The sequence below is a fragment of the Phocoena sinus genome, chromosome 12, assembly GCF_008692025.1.
Source record: "Phocoena sinus isolate mPhoSin1 chromosome 12, mPhoSin1.pri, whole genome shotgun sequence".
Lineage (NCBI taxonomy): Eukaryota > Metazoa > Chordata > Mammalia > Artiodactyla > Phocoenidae > Phocoena > Phocoena sinus.
The window spans coordinates 84,546,586-84,562,506 of NC_045774.1; the positions used below are offsets into that span (position 1 = coordinate 84,546,586).

General features: G+C 36.7%; 1 protein-coding gene and 1 non-coding gene across 2 annotated transcripts in view; one reads left to right on the top strand and one right to left on the bottom strand.

The window, feature by feature from the left end:
- The window catches only part of ADGRB3 (adhesion G protein-coupled receptor B3), an 815,189-nt gene that overhangs the window by 247,068 nt on the left and 552,200 nt on the right, over positions 1 to 15,921 (bottom strand). The gene's annotated exons all lie outside the window — the stretch shown is intronic.
- Positions 12,802 to 12,908, top strand: LOC116763829. Its single transcript, XR_004352644.1, has one exon. It is a non-coding gene; the product is annotated as a U6 spliceosomal RNA (small nuclear RNA).

Genomic DNA, 15,921 nt, shown 5'->3' on the forward strand with positions numbered 1-15,921 from the left:
CCTTCACCTCATGACCTCTCAACAGGAAGAGGAAGGTATCTATTGTGTTTGAGCCACAGTAAATTAAGGAGCCCTTTCCTACAGCAGCTAGCATACTGTACCTAATATGGAGAATATTACAATTTGAGAAGCTGATGTTTCAAGCCACTGATATTTATTTATTTGCTTGTTTGTTTTAATTTACCATAGTATAAACTATTTCATCTAAACTAGCCAAGTAAGCACAGGAAATATAGGTTCACTTTATCATTTTACGAATTGGCAAGGTCTGTAGTAAAGGATAAAACTACTGAATATAACCTATTGGGCAAAGAGTAACATAGTTGACCGAAAAACAAGTCTGTATAGAGACAAGGGGAAAGGACTTTAGACGTTTATGAACTTTTACATGAGTCCACACATGACACACACAGAATGCAGGAGTTATGAGGGACAACATTGGTCATCTATTTTAATTTCACATTTCAGGCCCCAAAAAGATCTTACAAAAAAGAAACACTACTGCATTTGTGGGGTAAAGAGAAAAAAAATAGTTTTTACTAGAAAAAATATTTTTTTAAAGAAGGAAATTAACAGTGACGAATTGAAATCTGTTCTTTACTCAATAAAATCACTGGCCCTAAAGAAGATATTATCTATTCATAGTAGGTAATATGTTTAATATACAACCATAAAATGCCACGAAGAGCTGGACATTATTCAAAGTAGAAAGATAAATATTCTCCTTTAGGTGTACATATAAATAAAATAGGCTGTTACCCGAAGTTCTGGGTTCTAAATATAGTTTGGCTATGAAAGGAAGTAAAGACACTTCAAAGAGGAACCAAATAATCAAAAATAATCAAAGACTGAAGAATTCTTCATTTTGAAGATGGAAAAGGGTAGTAGGTAGAGAATAACCAAAAGTAATACAATCATGAAGGGAATTTTTAAAAGAAAATAGATTTGTTTGTGGAATTCTAAATTTATTGACCTAGAGAAGTAGACAGAAAATTTAATATTAAATAAAATAGGCAATTACTTTTCAATATAGTAGGATGTATATTCTGTAGCAAAAAGCATTGGTAGTATTTTGTGTGGGCAGGCCACTACATATTCACATTTGTAATTGATACATTCATAGAGAAAAATAGATGTCAGATATATATTCCTAATTGGGGGGCGGGATTTTAGGTATATAAACCTAATCATGAATTATAATTGTTTTTCCCCAGAAATTATTTTATGATACTAGTGGTACTTATAGAATATGGGAAGGGGAAAAATACAATTTTTTACTCATGATGACATTTCTTATGTTTAATTTTTTACAGCCACAGTAGTTTGCATCTCATTTACAACTATATTCATATATTTGTATATGCACACATACACACTTGTACACAGACACACACGCACACACACGGATACATACATAAACATTTAAATCTGTATATATACACACATATGTATAGCCATGCTAACTAAGGGCATATTTGTGAAATTATTTCTTTTCATTAGAGAATATGCTAGGAAAGAGATATCACAGTTATTATTTAATTTTGGTCCCTGCAATTTTCTTCCTTCTTCAGTGAAGACTAAATCAAAGTTATGCCTTGTTACATTTCCTTGTATTTCATTTCAATTACACAGGGAATCTCTTGGAGAGGGAACAATTTCTGTTTTACATTGTTTATTGCCACAGACTAGCCTGTTATGACTTTACCAAATTCAACACTTGGCACTTTTTCTTCTTCTCTTAATTGTCCCTGTAGTCTCTTTTCCTGGTTATTATGGACCTTTTTTATCCCCAGGCAGATTTTTGAAAATCTTAAGTCAAAAATCAGGAGTTGCTGAATTTTCCAAGTCAGATTTGAAATGGGTCCTTTGGTATTGTTTAGACACAGGACACTGCAAATTCCTAGTAATAAACATGCTTTAATTTCCTGGAATTTTTTGGGCCAGGACAAGAATTTTTTAAAATAATGACATAGAAAGTATAAATGCTATGTTATCTGTACTTACAAAATTTATATGTAGAAATTAACTCATGTATAGCCTTTCTCCTTGCTATGACAGAACACTTATTCTGTTGAGTGAAGAGAACATTTTTTTAAACAGATAAATACACTTTTGTTGGCATTAAACTAGCCTATAGAGGACTTTTTTATGGACCTTATTGAAATCAGTGGCACCAGGTAAAAATCTGAAAATACTTTACTTAAAGAGGCCTGATGTAATGCATCAAATCCTTTCCACATAAAATGTAGTTGTTATTTTTGCTGAATAGTACTTATATCTGTTAGGCTATTTCTGGAAGAAACCAGAAGATAAGTCTATAATGGACAAAAAAGGTCACTTACTTAGCATAAACAGTTCTGCTACTTATTTGGAATTTACAAAGCTCCTTCCTATTTTAACATCTGTTTGATGGTCCTTCCTTTCTCAAGGGAGTACTTTGAGGCTCATCTTAAATACAATTCTCAATGTATTTAAATTTATACCCCTCAGAATACACTGTGGAAAAAGATGATCTTTCCAGAAAACCAAAAATAACACTATCAACAGGGATTGCTTGTATGCGAAAGGTCCAGTTTACCTTTAGAAAACATACATGCTAAAACCTATGTAATCGAGTTTCCCTGGTGGTGCAGTGGCTAAGAATCTGCCTGCCAATGCAGGGGTCATGGGTTCGAGACCTGGTCCTGGAAGGTTCCACATACCACGGAGCAACTAAGCCTGTGTGTCCCAACTACTGAGTCTGCATGCTGCAACTACTGAAACCCGCACGCTTAGAGCCCATGTTCTGCAATGAGAGAAGCCACCACAGTAAGAAGCTTGTGCATCTCAACAAAGAGTAGCCCCTGCTCGCCACAACTAGAGAAAGGCCCACATGCAGCAATGAAGACCCAACACAGCCAAAAATAAATAAATAAAATAAATTAATTTTAAAAAATCTTTAAAAAAAAAACAACCTATGTGATCAACCTCTGACTGAATGCATTCTATGGGAATGTTACTCTTCAAATTCTTTTTATAAGTAGCTTGTATTTCCTTACTGTCCAATTGCTCATGTATGGTCTTAAAATTAATTATTCTCCACTTATATTAGGTATGTATGTATATATGGCCCCTCAAGTGGAGGACCCACTTTGCTAGGTTCATGAGGGCAGAAAATGTCCTTCTGATCAACTTGTATCCTTCTGTCCTCCTTTTTCCAAAGTGGCCAGTGTTTACTACTGTACTTTAAAAAATGCAATAAGAATCACACGTGTGACGTGACACAGGAAGACCCATGATAATTACAGAGAAGCAAAGGGAATGGCCTCTAATCTCAAGTGTGTTCTCAAAATTCAATTGGCAAAGTAAGACTCAGAAAGCTATCTGTCCACAATGTAGTGTTTGGTGACCAGAATAAATAATCAGTGCTCTAAAAGATACAGAACTTTATGTTGATGAGGAAAAGCTTTCAAGAGAAAGTGGGACTTGAACCCTCAATGGAAAGTAGGAGTTGAATATGTAGAAAAGAGTAGAGAACATAAATGGTGACAACAAAGGGAGAAGGGAGTGAATGTTCTGTAGTTTGAATGTTTATTTAAAGCAGATGTGTGGGTTGAAGACAAGATTACAGAGTAGAAGGACTTGAGCTCACCTCCTCTTATGAAAACACAAAAATCATAACTAACTGCCAAAGAACTATTGACAAAAAAGACTGGAACCTACCATAAAAAGATACCCTACAGCCAAAGACAAAGAAGAAGCCATACAAGATGGTAGGAGGAGTGCATATGTGATATAATCAAATCCCATACCCACTAGTTGGGCGACCCACAAACTGGAAAATAATTATGAGGATCTCCAACAGGAGTGAGAGTTCTAAGTCTCACATCAGGCATCCCAGCCTTGGGGGCTGGCATCAGAAGGAGCCCCAGAGCATTTGGCTTAGAAGGCCAGCAGGACTTGATTGTAGGAATTCCACAGGACTGGAGGAAACAGAAACTCCACTCTTGGAGGGAGGACAAAAAGTCTTGTGCATCAAGACCCAGGGAAAAAGCAGTGACTTCATAGGAACCTGGGCCAGACCTACCTGCTGGTCTTGGAGGGTCTCCTGGGGAGGTGCTGTGGGGGGGCTGTGGCTCACTGTGGGGACAAGGACACTGGTGGTGGAGGTACTGGGGAGCACTTGTTGGTATGAGCCCTCCTGGAGGCTGCCATTTTGACCCCAAGACCTGGCCCCACCCAACAGCTTATAAGCTCCAGTGCTGGGATGCCTCAGGCCAAATAACCAACAGAATGGGAACATCCCCTCCTATCAGTAGACAGGCTGCCTAAAGTCTTCCTGAGTCCACAGCTGCCTCTAAACATACTCCTTAACATGGCCATGCCCAGCAGAGGAACAAGACCCAGCTCCACCCACAAGAGGGCAGGCACCAGTCCCTCCCACCAGGAAGCCTGCACAAGCCTCTAGATGAGCCTCACCCACCGGAGGGGGGGGGGCGTCAGACACCAGAAGCAAGAGAAACTACAATCTTGCAGCCTGCAGAACACAGACCACAAAAAGAAAGTTAGACAAAATGAGATGGCAGAGGAATATGTTCCCAACAAAGGAACAAGATAAAATCCCAGAAGAACAACAAAGTGAAGTGGAGAGAGGAAATCTACTTGAAAAATAGTTCAGAGTAATGATAGTAAAGATGATCCAAGATCTCAGAAAAAGAATGGAGGCACAGACTGAGAAGATACAAGAAATGTTTAACAAACAGAAGCTGTAAAGAACAAACAGAATTGAACAATACCGTAAGTGAAATGAAAAATACACTAGAAGGAATAACAGAACAAATGAGGCAGAAGAAAGAAGGGTGGAAATCACTGCTGCAGAAAAGAATAGAAAAAAAGAATGAAAAGAAATGAAGACATTTTAAAAGACCTCTGAAACAACATTAAATGCACCCACAGTCACATTATAGGAGTCCCAGAAGGAGAAGAGAGAGAGAAAGCTTCTGAGAAAATATTTGAAGAGATAATAGTTGAAAACTTCCCTAACATGGGAAAGGAAACAGTCACCCAAGTCCAGAAAGTGTAGAGAGTCCCAGGCAGGATAAACACAAAGAGGAACACATGGAGACACATAGTAATCAAATTGAGAAAAATTAAGGACAGAGAAAAATTATTAAAGACAACAAAGGAAAAGCAACAAATAACATACAAGGGAATCCCCATAAGGTTATCAGCTGAATTTTCAGCAGAAACTCTGTAGGCCAGAAGGGAGTGGCACAGTATTTTTAATGTGATGAAAGGGAAATACCTACAACCAAGAATACTCTACCCAGAAAGGCTCTCATTCAGATTCGATGGAGAATATGCCAAGAGAATTCAGCACCACCAAACTAGCTTTACAACAAATGCTAAAGGAATGTCTCTAGGTGGAAAAGAAAAGCCCATGGTTAGAAACAAGAAAGTTACAAATGGGAAAGCTCACCAGTAAAGGCAAACATACAGTAAAGGTAGCAAATCATCCACACACAAATATGATATCAAAACCAGAAATTGTGAGAAGAGGAGTGTACAAATGCAGGATATTGGAAAGGCACTTGAAATTAAGAGACCAGCAACTTAAAACAATCATATATATATATATATATATATATATATATATATATAGAGAGAGAGAGAGAGAGAGAGAGAGAGAGAGAGAGAGACTGCTATATCAAAACCTCATAGTAACAGCAAACCAAAAATCTACAATTGATACACACACACACACACACACACACACACACACACACACACAAAAGGAATCCAAACACAACACTAAAGATATTCATCAAATTGCAATACAAAAGAACAACAAAGGAAGGGGAGAAAAAATACCTATAAACACAAATTCAAAACAATTAACAAAATGGCAATAAGAACATACATACTGATAATTACCTTAAATGTAAATGGATTAAATGCTCCATCCAAAAGACACAGACTGGCTGAATGGATACAAAAACAAGACCCATATATATATTGCCTACAAGAGATCCACTCCATATTTAGAGACAAATACAGACTGAAAGTGAGGGGATGGAAAAACGTATTCCATGCAAATGGAAATAAAAGGAAAGCTCAAGTAGCAGTACTCATATCAGAAAAAAGAGACTCTAAAATAAAGACTGTTACAAGAGACAAAGAAGGACATGACATAATGATCAAGTGATCATTCCAAAAAAGAAGATACAAAATTATAAATATATATTACCCAATATAGGAGCACCTCAATATGTAAGAAAAATGCTAACAGCCATAAAAGGAAAAATCAACAGTAACACATTATAGTGGGGGACGGTAATGTCCCTGTAATACCCCTGTAATCCATGGACAGGTCATCGAGACAGAAAATTAATAAGGAAACACAGGCCTTAAATGACACATGAGACCAAATAGACTTAACTGATATTTATAGAGCATTCCATCCAAAAGCAGCAGAATACACATACTTTTCAAGTGCACATGGAAAATTCTCCAGGTGGGATCACATGCTGAGACACAAAGCAAGCCTCAGAAAATTAAGAAAATTGAAATCATATCAACCATCTTTTCCGACCACAATACTATGATATTAGACGTCAACTACAAGAAAAAAACTGTAAAACACACAAACACGTGGAGGCTAAACAATATGCTACTAAACAACCAATGGATCACTGAAGAAATCAAAGGTGAAATTAAAAAATACCTAGAGACAAATGAAAACAAAAGCATGACAATCCAAAACCTATGGGATGCAGCAAAAGCAGTTCTAAGAGGGAAGTTTATAGCAATACTATCTTACCTCAGGAAACAAGAAAAATCTCAAATAAACAACTTAAACTTACACCTAAAGCAATTAGAGAAAGAAGAACTAACAAAACACAAAGTTAGTAGAAGGAAAGAAATCATAAAGATCAGAGCAGAAATAAATGAAACAGAAACAAACAAAGAAAACAATAGAAAAGATCAATGAAACTAAAAGCTGGTTCTTTGAGAAGAAACAAAATTGATAAAACTTTAGCCAGACTCATCAAGAAAGAAAGGGAGTGGGCTCAAATCAATAAAATAGGAAATGAAAAAGAAGTTACAATTGACACCACAGAAATACAAAGGATCATAAGAGACTACTACAAGGAACCATATGCCAATAAAATGGACAACCTGGAAGAAGTGGACAAATTCTTAGAAAAGTACAATGTCCCAAGACTGAACCAGAAAGAAATAGAAAATATAAACAGACCAATGACAAATACTTAAATTGAAACTGTGATTTAAAACTTCCAAGAAACAAAAGGCCAGGAGCAGTTGGCTTCACAGGTGAATTCATTCAAAGATTTAGAGAAGAGTTAACATATATCCTTCTGAAGCTATTCCAGAAAACTGCAGAGGAAGGAACACTCTCATACTCATTTGATGAGGCCACCATCACCCTGATACCAAAACCACACAAAGATACCACAAAAAAAGAAAATTACAGGTCAGCATCACTGATGAACATAGACACAAAAATTCTCAACAAAATACTAGCAAACCAAATCTAACAATACATTAAAAGGATCATACACCATGATCAAGAGGGATTTATCCCATGGATGCAAGGACTTTTCAATATCTGCAAATCAATCAGTGTGATACAACACATTAACAAATTGAAGAATATAAACTATATGATCATCTCAGTAGATGCAGAAAAACTTTTGGCAAAAGTCAACACCAATTTATGATAAAAAATCTTCAGAAAGTGGGCATAGAGGGAACCTACCTCAACATAATAAAGGCCATATATGACAAACCCACAGCCAACATCATACTGTACAGTGAAAAGCTGAAAGCATTTCCTCTAAGATCAGGAAAAAGTCAAGGATGTCCAGTCTCACCACTTTTATTCAACATAGTTTTGAAAGTTCTAAAGATGGCAATCAGAGAAGTAAAAGAAATCCAATTGGAAAAGTACAAGTAAAATTTCACTGTTTGCAGATGACATGATACTATACATAAAATTCTAAAGATGCTACCAGAAAACTACTATGAATGAATTGATGTTGGAACATCAATGAATTTGTAAAGTTGCAGGATACAAAATTTATACACAGTAATCTGTTGCATTTCTATACACTATCAACAAAAGATCATAAGGAGAAATTAAGGAAACAATCCCATTTACCATCATATCAAAAAGCATTAAATACCTAGGAATAAACATACCTAAGGAAGCAAAAGACCTGTAGTCCAAAAACTGTAAGACGCTGATGAAAAAAATCAAAGATGACACAAAGAAGTGGAAAAATATACTATGTTCTTGGATTGGAAGAATCAATATTGTCAATATGACTATACTACATGAAGCAATCTGTAGATTGCTATACTACGCGAAGCAATCTACAGATTCAATGCAAATCCTATCAAATTACCAATGGTACTTTTTCCAGATCTAGAACAAAAATCAGAATTTGTATGGAAACACAAAAGACCCCAAATAGCAAAGCAATCTGGAGAAAGCAAAACGGAGCTGGAGGAATCAGGCTCCCTGACTTCAGACTACACTATAAAGCTACAGTAATCACAAGAGTATGGTACTGGCACAAAGACAGACTTATAGACCAATGGAACAGGAAAGTCCAGAAATAAACACATGCACCTATGTTCAATTCATCTATGACAAAGGGGGCAAGAATATACAATGGAGAAAAGACAGTCACTTCAATAATGGTGCTGGGAAAACTGGACAGTTACATGTAAAAGAATGGCATAGAACATTCTCTAACACCATACTCAGAAATAAACTCAAAATGGATTAAAGGCCTAAATGTTAAGACCAGATACTATAAAACTCTTAGAGGAAAACATAGGGAGAACACTGTTTGACATAAATCATAGCAACATCTTTTTGGATCCACCTCCTGGAGTAATGAAAATAAAAACAAAAATAAACAAATGGGACCTAATTAAACTTAAAAGCTTTTGCACAGCAAAGGAAACCATAAACAAAACAAAAAGACAACCTACAGGATGGGAGAAAGTATTTGCAAATGATGTGATTGACAAGGGATTAATCTCCAAAATACACAAGCAAGTCATGCAACTCAATATCACAAAAACAAACAACCCGATCAAAAATGGGCAGAAGATATAAGTAGACACTTTTCCAAAGAAGATATACAGATGACCAAAAGGCACATAAAAATATGCTCAACATCACTAATTACTAGAAAAATGCAAATCAAAATTACAATGAAGTATCACCTCACACTGGTCAGAACGGCCATCATCAAAATGTCTACAAACAGTAAATGCTGGAGAGAGTGTGGAGAAAAGGGAACCCTCCTGCACTGTTGGTGGGAATGTAAATTGGTGCAACCACTATGGAGAACAGTATGGAAGTTGCTTAAAAAACTAATAATAGAACTACCATATGACACAGCAATCCCACTCCTAGGCACATATCCAGAGAAAACCATAATTCAAAGAGATACATGTACCCCAATGTTCATTGCAGCACTAATTACAATAGTGAAGACATTGAAACAACCTCAATGTCCATTGAGAGATGAATGCATAGAAAAGATGTGGTGTTTATATGCAATGGAATATTACTCAACCATAAAAAATAATGAAATAATGCTATTTGCAGCAACATGGATGGACCTAGAGATTATCATACTAAGTGAAGTCAAACAGAGAAAGACAAATATTATATGATATCACTTATATGTGAAATCTTAAAAAGATACAAATGAACATATTTACAAAACAGAAACAGACTCACAGATACAGAAAACAAACTTATGGTTACCAAAGGGGAAAGGTGTGGGGAGAGGGCTAAATTAGGAGTTTGGGATTAACATCCACATGCCACTCAAAATAAAATAGGTAAACAACAAGGACCGACTGTATAGTGCAGGGAATTCTACTCAATATTCTGTAATAAGCTAGCTGGGAAAAGAATATGAAAAAGAATAGATAAATGTATCTATATGTAAGAACACATATATGTATATGTAAAACTGAATCATTTTGCTGTACACCTGAAATTACCACAACATTGCAAATCAACTCTATCCCAACATAAAATAAAAATTTAAAAAGTAAAGCATATGTGTGAATGATTTTTCAAATAGTCCCATTTAAATTTGTGTGCTTCAGCTGCAAACCACCATATGGACACTGTACTTGTTGCTATTACAAACTATGGACTTGTATTCAAACTTCAATCTACTTTTTTCAACACCATTTGGTACTAGTCGTAATGAGAATATTCAGTGTCATCTCTCTACCCTGCTTTAAATATAATTTTCAATATTAACTTTCAGTACTCTACTGTTTGACCTCCATGATAATGCCATGATTTCTAATTAAATGCCTTATTCTGAAAGGCTATTGAGTTAAACACTATTCTTTTTTCTAATTTTAAGATCATTTATATTAGGTTTTAAACTTGAAATAATGGCTTTCTTCCAACATTTGAAATTCAGGGCTTCTTTTCAGAATATCACTCTGTTTTAATGGTTCTTAATTCTCATCTGGAGATTTTCACAAAAAATATAATTATAAATTGGGGGAAAACTAGCAAATAACTATGTCTTATATCATTTGGTATTAAACAAAGATTAAAAACATGTTCAGAAACAGACTGAGAGAGGTCTCTAATGGGATTTGCTTGGTGGAAGAACTACTAAAGGATGTATCTCAAGCAGATGAAAATTGATACAATAGGAAGGACTGAATTTAGAAGGAAATAATGGGAAAAGCATTTGCTAATCATATGCAGGTAAAACTTAACAGGTATGACTTTTAAAACAAAAATAACAATGCATAAATTTGGAAAGTATAAACATAAGGTGGATATCAAAGCCTGGAAAAAAATAATGAATGTCAGGAGGGCACGATAGGAGTTAAAAAGTTCCAAATCTTTGTACTGTTCTGGAAAAGGGCTGAGATACTGATCCACACTGAACTCTGTTAAATCAAGTTTATAAGTTAAAAATAATGGACAACCATTAGGTGAAATGAAACAGAATATATAACTTCTAAAACCAGAGAAGGGGAAAAAGGCGTCACAAAGTCTCAAATTATCTAAAAGAAAGAAACAGAGGAGAAAAAGAAGTTGGGGGTGGGGTGGGACACTTCCAAATCTACTTTAGTCAATTTAGAATAGCACTCTCCCCTCCCTTGGAAGGGTGTTAGTGTCAGTGGGTGATACGAGCATGTAAGAGGGCAAAAATGTGTTGAATGAATATGAGTTGTGAACTGGGTATGTTCAGGAAGCTAAGACAACACACAACAATAAGGATAACCAGGGCTTTCCCACCATCTGTCAGGCCAACTAATCTCTACAAAAACTGGTTAGAAATAATTAGGGTAGATTATTTACTGGGAAGGGAAAACTGGTAATGAGACAGAGTCTGGGAAAGGTATTCAAGGAGAGGATTGACAGTGTATTTCTGCACCAAAAAGGATCCTTAGCGGACATTTCCTTTTCTGATTTTGTACAATATAAAGACTCAGTGGATAGTAAAAAGCATCAACAGCTATAGTCCAGTGAAATAATTCTCCTAGCATCTCACCTGAACACATGTCTTGTTTGATTCACATGGGACCATGATTGGGAGGCTGAGAGATTAGGGCAAATGTAACACAGGAAGAAATAATCTAACCACAAGTGCGTATCTATTTAAAAATAAAGGGCTTCCCTGGTGGCGCAGTGATTAGGAGTCCGCCTGCCGATGCAGGGGACGCAGGTTCGTGCCCCGGTCCGGGAAGATCCCACATGCCGCGGAGCGGCTGGGCCCGTGAGCCATGGCCGCTGAGCCTGCGCGTCCGGAGCCTGTGCTCCGCAACGGGAGAGGCCACAACAGTGAGAGGCCCTCGTACCGAAAAAAAAAAAAAAAAAAAAAAAAAAAAAAAAAAAAAAAAAAATAAAGCTTTTTTATTTAAAATTTTCAATGTGTGATACTTTTCCCAGCCCACCAATAATGTTTTCACAGGCTTTTTCTGTTCAATATTCTCTTCCTCCAATATTCCTTCCCCCCTCACCTAAAGCAGGCTCTTTTAATTATTTTCTCCTATTTGCACCATGAAATCCTGCACTTGGGCTAATTTCCTTCTTCACTGTTTTTTTTATCCCCTATTCTTTCTTTGATGTTACTCTCCAACTTCCTTATTCTACACTTTTCTCTTTCACTTTTGTTTTCATCCCATCTGCATTATCTACATTTTTTAAAGAAATTCTATTAGGTTCCAGAGGAGTTTATTTAATTCTACACACATGCACTGAATTCTTAACTCCACTAGTTGATACTATAAGGTAGAACTCAAGAGCTGCCTAGGTTCAGATTTTTGTTACCTTACATACTTGTTGTATGGGTTTGGCCAAATCATATTTGTATTTCAGATTAACTTCAGGTTAACTCAACTGTAAAGTAAAGATAATAGTAATACTTATTTCATTAAATTCTGAAGATTAAATAAATTAATGCATGTAAAGAGTGTAAATGAGTGCCTGACATACAGTCAGCATTTTATAAATGCTATCTATCATTATGCTTTATGCACTGTGTTAGTCTCTAGGCAGATGGACGGTTCATAGATCCGTGTTCATAAGGAATTTATGATCTAGTGGTGTTCCAGCAAGTTAAATTATCTACCCTAGGAGGAGGCTGGTGGAAACAAGCTTGACATGGAAAAAGAATTCATAAACTATAAAGAACTGGTCTTGCATGTTCACTGCATCATTATTCACAACAGCCAACATAGGGAAGCAGCCTAAATGTCCACCAGTGGAAGAATGGATAAAGAAGATATGGAGTGCTTGCTTCGGCAGCACATGTACTAAAACTGGACCAATACAGAAGAGATTAGCATGGCCCCTATGTGAGGATGACACACAAACTTGTGAAGCGTTCCATACTTTTATGACACATTAAACAAAATGGACTTAATTGATATTTATAGGACATTCCATCCAAAAACAGAATACACTTTCTTCTCAAGTGCTCTTGGAACATTCTCAAGAATAGATCATATCTTGGGTCACAAATCAACCCTTGGTAAATTTAAGAAAATTGAAATCATATCAAGTATCTTTTCCAAACACAACGCTATAAGACTAGATATCAATTACAGGAAAAAATCTGTAAAATACAAACACATGGAGGCTAAACAATACACTACTAAATAACCAAGAGATCACTGAAGAATTCAAAGAGGAAATCAAAACAAACCTAGAAACAAATGACAATGAAAACACGTCGACCCAAAACCTATGGGAGCAGCAAAAGCAGTTCTAAGAGGGAAGTTTACAGCAATACAATCCTACCTCAAGAAACAAGAAACATCTCAAATAAACAACCTAACCTTACACCTAAAGCAATCAGAGAAAGAAGAACAAAAATCCCCCAAAGTTAGCAGAAGGAAAGAAATCATAAAGATCAGATCAGAAATAAATGAAAAAGAAATGGAGGAAATGATAGCAAAGATCAATAAAACTAAAGACTGGTTCTTTGAGAAGATAAAAAAAATTGATAAACCACAAGTCAGACTCATCAAGAAGAAAAGGGAGAAGACTCAAATCAACAGAATTAGAAATGAAAAAAGAAGTAACAACCGACACTGCAGAAATACAAAGAATCATGAGAGATTACTACAAGCAACTCTATGCCAATAAAATGGACAAAATGAAAGAAATTGAGAATTCTTAGAAAAGCACAACCTTCCCAGACTGAACCAGGAAGAAATAGAAAATATAAAGAGACCGATGACAAGCACTAAAATTGAAACTGTGATTAAAAATCTTCCAACAAACAAAAGCCCAAGACCAGATGGCTTCACAGGCGAATTCTATCAAAGATTTAGAGAAGAGCTAACACCTATCCTTCTCAAACTCTTCCAAAATATAGCAGAGGGAGGAACACTCCCAAACTCATTCTATGAGGCCACCATCACCCTGATACCAAAACCAGACAAAGATGTCACAAAAAAAGAAAAATACAGGCCATTTTCACTGATGAACATAGCTGCAAAAATCCTTAATAAAATACAAGCAAACAGAATCCAACAGTACATTAAAAGGATCATACCACATGATCAAGTGAGGTTTATCGCAGGAATGCAAGGATTCTTCAATATATGCAAATCAATCAATGTGATACACCATATTAACAAATGAAGGATAAAAATCATATGGTAATCTCAATACATGCAGGAAAAGTTTTTGACAAAATTCAACACCCATTTATGATAAAAACCCTCCAGAAAGTAGGCACAGAGGGAGCTTACCCAAATATATTAAAGGCCATATATGACAAACCCACAGCCTACATCGTTCTCAATGGTGAAAAACTAAAACCATTTCCTCTAAAATCAGGAACAAAATAGGATGCTCACTCTCACCACTTTTTTTTTTTTTTTTTTTTTTTTTTTTTTTGCGGTAGGCGGGCCTCTCACTGTTGTGGCCTCTCCCGCCGCGGAGCACAGGCTCCGGACGCGCAGGCACAGCGGCCATGGCTCACGGGCCCAGCCGCTCCGCGGCATGTGGGATCCTCCCGGACCGGGGCACGAACCCGCGTCCCCTGCATCGGCAGGCGGACTCTCAACCACTGCGCCACCAGGGAAGCCCCTCACCACTTTTATTTAACACAGTTTTGGAAATTTTAGTCACAGCAAACAGGGAAGAAAAATAAATAAAAGGAATCCAAATCAGAAAAGAAGTAAAACTGTCACTGTTTGCAGGTGACATGATATTATACATAGAGAATCTAAAGATGCTAGCAGAAAACTATTAGAGCTAATCAATGAATTTGATAAAGTAGCAGGATACAAAATTAATACACAGAAATCTCTTGCATTCCTATACACTAATGATGCAAAATCTGAAAGAGAAATTAAGGAAACACTCCCATTTACTGTTGCAACAAAAAGAATAAAATACCTAGGAATAAACCTACCTAAGAAGACAAAAGACCTGTATGCAGAAAACTATAAGACACTGATGAAAGAAATTAAAGACGATACAAACAGATGGAGATACCATGTTCTTGGGTTGCAAGAATCAACATTGTGAAAATGACTATACTACCCAAAGCAATCTACAGATTCAATGTAATCCCTATCTAACTGTCAATGACATTTTTCACAGAACTAGAACAAAAAATCTCACAACTTGTATGGAAACACAAAAGACCCCCAATAGCCAAAGCAATCTTGAGAAAGAAAATGGAACTGGAGGAATCAGGCTCCCTGACTTCACACTATACTACAAAGCTACAGTAATCAAGACAGTACGGTACTGGCACAAAAACAGTAATGTAGATCAATGGAACAGGATAGAAAGCCCAGAGATAAACCCACACACACGTGGTCACCTTATTTTTGATAAAGGAGGCAAGAATATACAATGGAGAAAAGACAGCCTCTTCAATAAGTGGTGCTGGGAAAACTGGACAGCTACATGTAAAAGAATGAAACTAGAACATTCTCTAACATCATACACAAAAATAAACTCAAGATGGATTAAAGACCTAAAGGTAAGACTGGACACTATGAAACTCTTAGAGGAAAACATAGGAAGAACACTCTTTGACATAAATCACAGCAAGATCCTTTTTGACCCACCTCCTAGAGAAATGGAAATACAAACAAAAACAAACAATTGGGATCTAATGAAACTTCAAAGCTTTTGCACAGCAAAGGAAAATATAAACAAGATGAAAAGACAACACTCAAAATGGGAGAAAGTATGGGGCTTCCCTGGTGGCGCAGTGGTTGGGGGTCCGCCTGCCGATGCGGGGGACACGGGTTCGTGCCCTGGTCCGGGAGGATCCCACGTGCCGCGGAGCGGCTGGGCCCGTGAGCCATGGCCGCTGGGCCTGCGCGTCCGGAGCCTGTGCTCCGCAGCGGGAGAGGCCACGGCAGTGAGAGGCCCACGTA